Source organism: Cetorhinus maximus, chromosome 13 (genome assembly GCF_964194155.1).
Source record: "Cetorhinus maximus chromosome 13, sCetMax3.hap1.1, whole genome shotgun sequence".
In the NCBI taxonomy this organism is placed as follows: Eukaryota; Metazoa; Chordata; class Chondrichthyes; order Lamniformes; family Cetorhinidae; genus Cetorhinus; species Cetorhinus maximus.
In genome coordinates, this window is record NC_135891.1 from 6,876,689 (window position 1) to 6,883,170 (window position 6,482).

A 6,482-nucleotide genomic window follows, 5' to 3' on the forward strand; every position below is an offset into this window, starting at 1 on the left:
CCGAACGAAGGCTTGAAAACAATTAAATAAAGCTTTTAAAATCAGGGAAAAAAATGTCCAAGCATCACAATTGGTCACCTGAACGTATACATGGTAAAATCCATAGATTTTAATTTTTTAATTTAATAACGGAAACCTCATCCCGCCCTTGGATAAGGCTTCATGAAAAATGCAAAGTCTGCCTGGCTGATTCGCCTGTCCGCCAACCGTAAGGAAATCGGAGAAAATTCCAACTTTAATTACACTAATTGGCCTCTTAATTGTCGGTGGGTGTGATTCCGACCTTTGTGCACGCCTGTCGACCAGAATATCGTGCAAGTATGGGATGAGGTCGGGACACTCTCCTGATGTCACCTCGCGCCGTTTCGTGTCCGATCGGGTTTCCTTGCGTAAGGGAGGATATACTTGCCAAAGAGGGTGCGCAACAAAGGTTCATCAAACTGATCCCTGGGGTGGAGGGATTGTCCTACGAGGAATGATTAAATAGACTGTTGCCTTTATTCTCTGGGGTTTAGAAGAATGAGAGGTGATCTCATTCAAACATACAGCATTTTTCCAGGGCTCGACAGGGTAGATGCAGGAAGGATGTTTTCCCTGGCCTGCGGAACAAGGAACACAGTTTCAGAATTAGGGGTACGTCATTTAGGACTAAGATGAGGAGGAATTTCTTCACTGAGGATGGTGAACCTTCTGAATTCTCTGCTCCAGAGGGCTGTGGAGGCTCAGTCATTGAGTATGTTCACGACTGAGATCGATAGATTTCTACATATTAAAAACATCAAGGGATATGGAGATAGTGGAGGAAAATGGTGTTGAAGTGGATCAGCCATGATCTCATTGAATGGTAGAGCAGGCTTGAGGGGATGAATGGCCTACTCCTGTTCCTATTTCTTATGTTCTTATGCTCTAGGGAAGGGGAGGCTTGCCTGGTATCCTGGCCAATATTTATCCTTTAACCAACATCACTAAAAGAGATTATCTGATTATTATTGCTGTTAGTGGGAGCACGCTTTGTGTAAGTTGCCTGCCACAGTTTCTACATTACAACAGTGACTACACTTCAAAAGTACTTCATGGCTGCAAAGTGCTTTGGGACATTCTGAAGTCATGAAGAGGATTCTATAAATACTATTTTCTCAACTTCTATTTATCGTAAAATAGAATCATTGTAATGTTTTAATGCCAGAGCAGTAATATATGTCTAATACATTAAAAAAAAATTCCCCTTTACCCCACTCCACTTTAACTTGTCTCAGTTGATAGCATTCTTGTCTCTGCCAGAAGATCCTGGGTTCAAGTCCCGCTGGACGACTTTAGCATGTAATCCAGGTTGACTCTTCAGTGCGGTACTGATGGAGCACTGACCTGTTGGAGATGCTATCTGTCGGATGATATGTTGCTAGGATTCTGGGGTGGATGTTAGAAATTTCACGGCTTCCATTGGAGACTAGTAGAGCCATTTCCAGGTGCCCTACATTCATCCCTCTATGAAAGCAGATCAACCGATGACCCATCCCACTTGTTGCTTGTGAGACTTTGCAAATTGGCTGCCATGGGTACAGACTGCACTTCAAAAGCATTTCATTGGCTGCAAAGTGCTTTGGGATGTCCGTAGGATGTGAAAGATGCAATATGAATGAAAGTTCTTTCCTCCTGGATGTGCTGACTCATACATTCAGATCCTATTGGCTCTCTGATATGTCACCCACACGGCCATCCTTCATATTTAAGCTCAACCTGTAACCATCAAGAGATGCTCATACTGGCATCACAACTCAGTTTGAACATGTTCTCACCTGGTATCCACACAGCTCTACTTTTCATCAGGTTTCGAGGGAAACTCTAATTGATCGTCCCTCTCCCAACCTTGGGAGCACAGACACAAACTGGCATTGCAGCTGAGACCTGCTGGCTGCCCATCACATGCAGCGGTGCAATTTCTCACCATACAACTGGTGGAAGTATGCTTTTTTTTTAGAAAAAGAGAAAAGAGAAAGCAATGATATAAAGATCTGCACTGATGAACAATTCGACCCCTGTGCTGATTTGGAATCTCTGGCCTCCTCCGTGCAGTCAACCCAATGTTTAATTCATTCAGAACACTGCAGCCTGCCCAATGTCTTACCCATTCATCATTATTCTCCTAGTCCAGTCCCACTGGCTCCCTGTCTATTCAGCACAAATCTACCAAGCATAAAACAATGAATGGTAGAGCAATAATATAGCTTTTTTTATTTGAAGATAATACTATATATATATATGTATATATACAATGATAACTGGGAGGTTACATAAACATGTCTAACCTGTAGGACTGCTGCTCTGTTCTGTCTACAGAACACATGGGAATATACTTCACATTCTGTCATTTGGTGGATAGTGGTGGACAGCAGTTTTAGATATGCCCCTTTAAAGGTACATCATAACACCATCCACTGAATCAATGTGCTCCTTCTTCAAAACTTTGCCATAGCCATACCACACCACCCACAAACCATCCCCGATCCCTGTAATCTTTCCCAGTCTCACTTCCCATCATACATCTGCACAAAAACTGAACTGGACTAGCCATATAAATACTATGGTTACAAGACCAGGTCAGATGCTAGGAATCCTGCGACAAGTAACTCACCCCCTGACTCCCCAAAGCCTGTCCACCAACTATAAGGCACAAGTCAGGAGTGTGATGGAATACTCTCCACTTGCCTGAATGAGTGCAGCTCCCACAACACTCAAGAAGCTTGACACCATCCAGGACAAAGCAGCCCCCGCTCGATCGGCACCCCATCCACAAACATTCACTCCCTCCACCACTGACACACAGTAGCAGCAGTGTGTACCATCTACAAGATGCACTGCAGGAATTCACCAAGTCTCCTTAGACAGCATCTTCCAAACCTGTGACCTCTACCGCTTAGAAGGACAAAGACAGCAGATAGATGGGAACACCACCACCTGGAAGTTCCTCTCCAAGACACTCTCCACCCTGACTTGAACTACATCACTGTTCCTTCACTGTCGCTGGATCAAAATCCTGGAGCTCCCTCCCTAACAGCACTGTGGGTGTACCTACACCACAGGAACTGCAGTGGTTCAAGAAGGCGGCTCACCACCACCTTCTCAAGGGCAACTAGGGATAGGAAATAAATACCGGCCCAGCCAGTGAAGCCCACATCCTGTGAATGAGAAAAAATCTACTTCAAATCAGCTTCACTTTGCTTTCCTGCGTGCACCCCGAACATCCCTATCAATGTTCAACACTCTCCAACCCCTCTCCCCCACCCCTCCACCCCTCTCCCCCACCCCTCCACCCCTCCACCACTCCACCCCTCACCCTCAGCCACCACTGCCCTGCTCTCTGGGATCTCAACTTCACCACTTTACTACCCGTCCCCCTTTCTGCAAAGGTTATCCTCGCCTATGGCCTCTCCCACTTCTTGCTCCATAAACAATGCTTTTCAACGACAACCACTTGTATTTATTTAGCACCTTTAAGTTAATGAAACATCTCAGGACATTTCACAGGAACATTATCAAACAAAACGTGACACCGAGTTACATGTGGACCGAAGACCAAAAGCTTGATCAAAGAGGTAGGTTATCAGGAGTGTCTTAAAGGAGGGTTTGCCGCATGCCCATCATGTCATGTAGATGGAAGGATGGCAACGATGACTTAAAGGAGGAGAGAGAGATGGAGAGGTTTAGGGAGGGAATTCTAGAGCTAAGGACCCTGGCAGCTGAAAGCATGGCCACAAAGACAAATGAAAGGGGCTGGAATTGGAGGAGTGGAGAGGGTTGTAGAGCAACAGAGATAGGGAAGGCTGAGGCCATGGAGGGATTTGAAAGCAGGAATTTTAAAATCAAGGCATTGCTTGACTGGAAGCAAATGTAGGTCAGTGAGCACAGGGGCGATGGGGGGAATGCGACTTGGTGTGAGTTAGGACATGGAGAAGAGTTTTGGATGAGCTCAAGTTTAGAGAGGTTGGAAGGTGAGAGCCCACCCAGGAGAACATTGGAATAGGGAAATGATGTCTTATTAAAGATTCTCCACAAATAGAAGTCTTGTTTTGATTGAGTTGCATCAAAAACTGGGATTCAATGAAATAATTTATCCACCAAAAGATTGATCAAGGTAGCACCTTGGTACATCATGGAATGCACAGTCTCATTCCTAAAAGGTCAATAGTTGGAGTGAAACACTGCCCTAAATAACAGATCCCACACAGCAGTGTGAGTGACAGCACACTGAGTGGAAATACTCCAATCTCGGAGCGAACGTCATAAACCTAGTTCTGCTGAGTAAGGAAAGAAAGACTTGCTTCCTGGTCTGTGTGTTCCCAGTCACTCTCGGTCTCTGTGTGTTCCCAGTCACGCTCGGTCTCTCTGTGTGTTTCCAGTCACTCTCGGTCTCTGTGTGTTCCCAGCCACTCTCGGTCTCTGTGTGTTCCCAGTCACTCTCGGTCTCTGTGTGTTCCCAGTCACTCTCGGTCTTTGTGTGTTCTTAGCCACTCTCGGTCTCTGTGTGTTCCCAGTCACTCTCGGTCTCTGTGTGTTCCCAGTCACTCTCGGTCTCTGTGTGTTCCCAGTCACTCTCGGTCTCTGTGTGTTTCCTGTCACTCTCGGTCTCCGTGTGTTTCCTGTCACTCTCGGTCTCTGTGTGTTCCCAGTCACTCTCAGTCTCTGTGTGTTCCCAGTCACTCTCAGTCTCTGTGTGTTCCCAGTCACTCTCGGTCTCTGTGTGTTCCCAGTCACGCTCGGTCTCCGTGTGTTCCCAGCCACTCTCGGTCTCTGTGTGTTTCCAGTCACTCTCGGTCTCTGTGTGTTCCCAGTCACGCTCGGTCTCCGTGTGTTCCCAGCCACTCTCGGTCTCTGTGTGTTTCCAGTCACTCTCGCTCTCTGTGTGTTTCCTGTCACTCTCGGTCTCTGTGTGTTTCCTGTCACTCTCGGTCTCTGTGTGTTTCCTGTCACTCTCGGTCTCTGTGTGTTTCCAGTTACTCTCTGTCTCTGTGTGTTTCCAGTCACTCTCTGTCACTGTGTGTTCCCAGTCACTCTCTGTCACCGTGTGTTTCCAGTCACTCTCTGTAACTGTGTGTTCCCAGTCACTCTCGGTCACTGTGTGTTCCCAGTCACTCTCTGTCACCGTGTGTTCCCAGTCACTCACTGTCACCGTGTGTTCCCAGTCACTCTCTGTCACCGTGTGTTCCCAGTCACTCTCTGTCACCGTGTGTTCCCAGTCACTCTCTGTCACCGTGTGTTCCCAGTCACTCACTGTCACCGTGTGTTCCCAGTCACTCTCGGTCACCGTGTGTTTCCAGTCACTCTCGGTCTCTGTGTGTTCCCAGTCACTCTCTGTTACCGTGTGTTCCCAGTCACTCTCGGTCAGCGTGTGTTTCCAGTCACTCTCTGTCACTGTGTGTTCCCAGTCACTCTCTGTTACCGTGTGTTTCCAGTCACCATCTGTCAGCGTGTGTTTTCTGTCACTCTCGGTCACTGCGTGTTCCCAGTCACTCTCTGTCACCGTGTGTTTCCAGTCACCATCTGTCAGCGTGTGTTTTCTGTCACTCTCGGTCACTGTGTGTTTCCAGTCACTCTCGGTCTCTGTGTGTTTCCAGTCACTCTTGGTCTCTGTGTGTTTCCAGTCACTCTCTGTCTGCGTGTGTTCCCAGTCACTCTCTGTCTGCGTGTGTTTTCTGTCACTCTCTGCCACCGTGTGTTCCCAGTCACTCTCTGTCTCTGTATGTTTCCAGTCACTCTCTGTCAGCGTTTTTTTCTGTCACTCTCGGTCACCGTGTGTTCCCAGTCACTCTCTGTCTGCGTGTGTTTCCAGTCACTATCTGTCAGCTTGTGTTTTCTGTCACTCTCTGTTACCGTGTGTTTCCAGTCACTCTCTGTCAGCATGTGTTTCCAGTCACTCACTGTCACCGTGTGTTTCCAGTCACTCTCTGTCACCGTGTGTTCCCAGTCACGCTCAGTCTCTCTATGTTCCCAGTCACTCTCAGTCTCTCTATGTTCCCAGTCACTCTGACACCGTGTGTTTCCTGTCACTCTCAGTTTCTCTGTGTTCCCTGTCACTCTCACAGTCTGTGGGCAGGATTTTATGCCTCACAGCTGGGTATGTGCCCGACCTGATCGGCAGTGAAATAGTGCGAGATGACGTTGGGCGAGAGTCCTGACATCATCCCTCACGCGAGCTATATTCAGATTGGCGGCTACGTGTGGGTGTCGGAGCTGCGCCCGCCATCAGTTAATAGGCTATTATAAAGGCGATTGCAGTTTTAAGTTGCCCGCGCGATTTTGTGCTCATCTCACAGGCAAAACAGGCATGTGGGCAGCCCACTTTTTGCAAAACCTTATCCAAGGGTGGGATAAAAAGGGTCAGCAGATTAATGAAGATGCCATTCAAAAAAGGCTGTTGTCAGAAATGACTTCAGCAAGGTGCTGGAGTTGGCGCTCACAATGGAGAGCACAGGCAGGGACTCAGA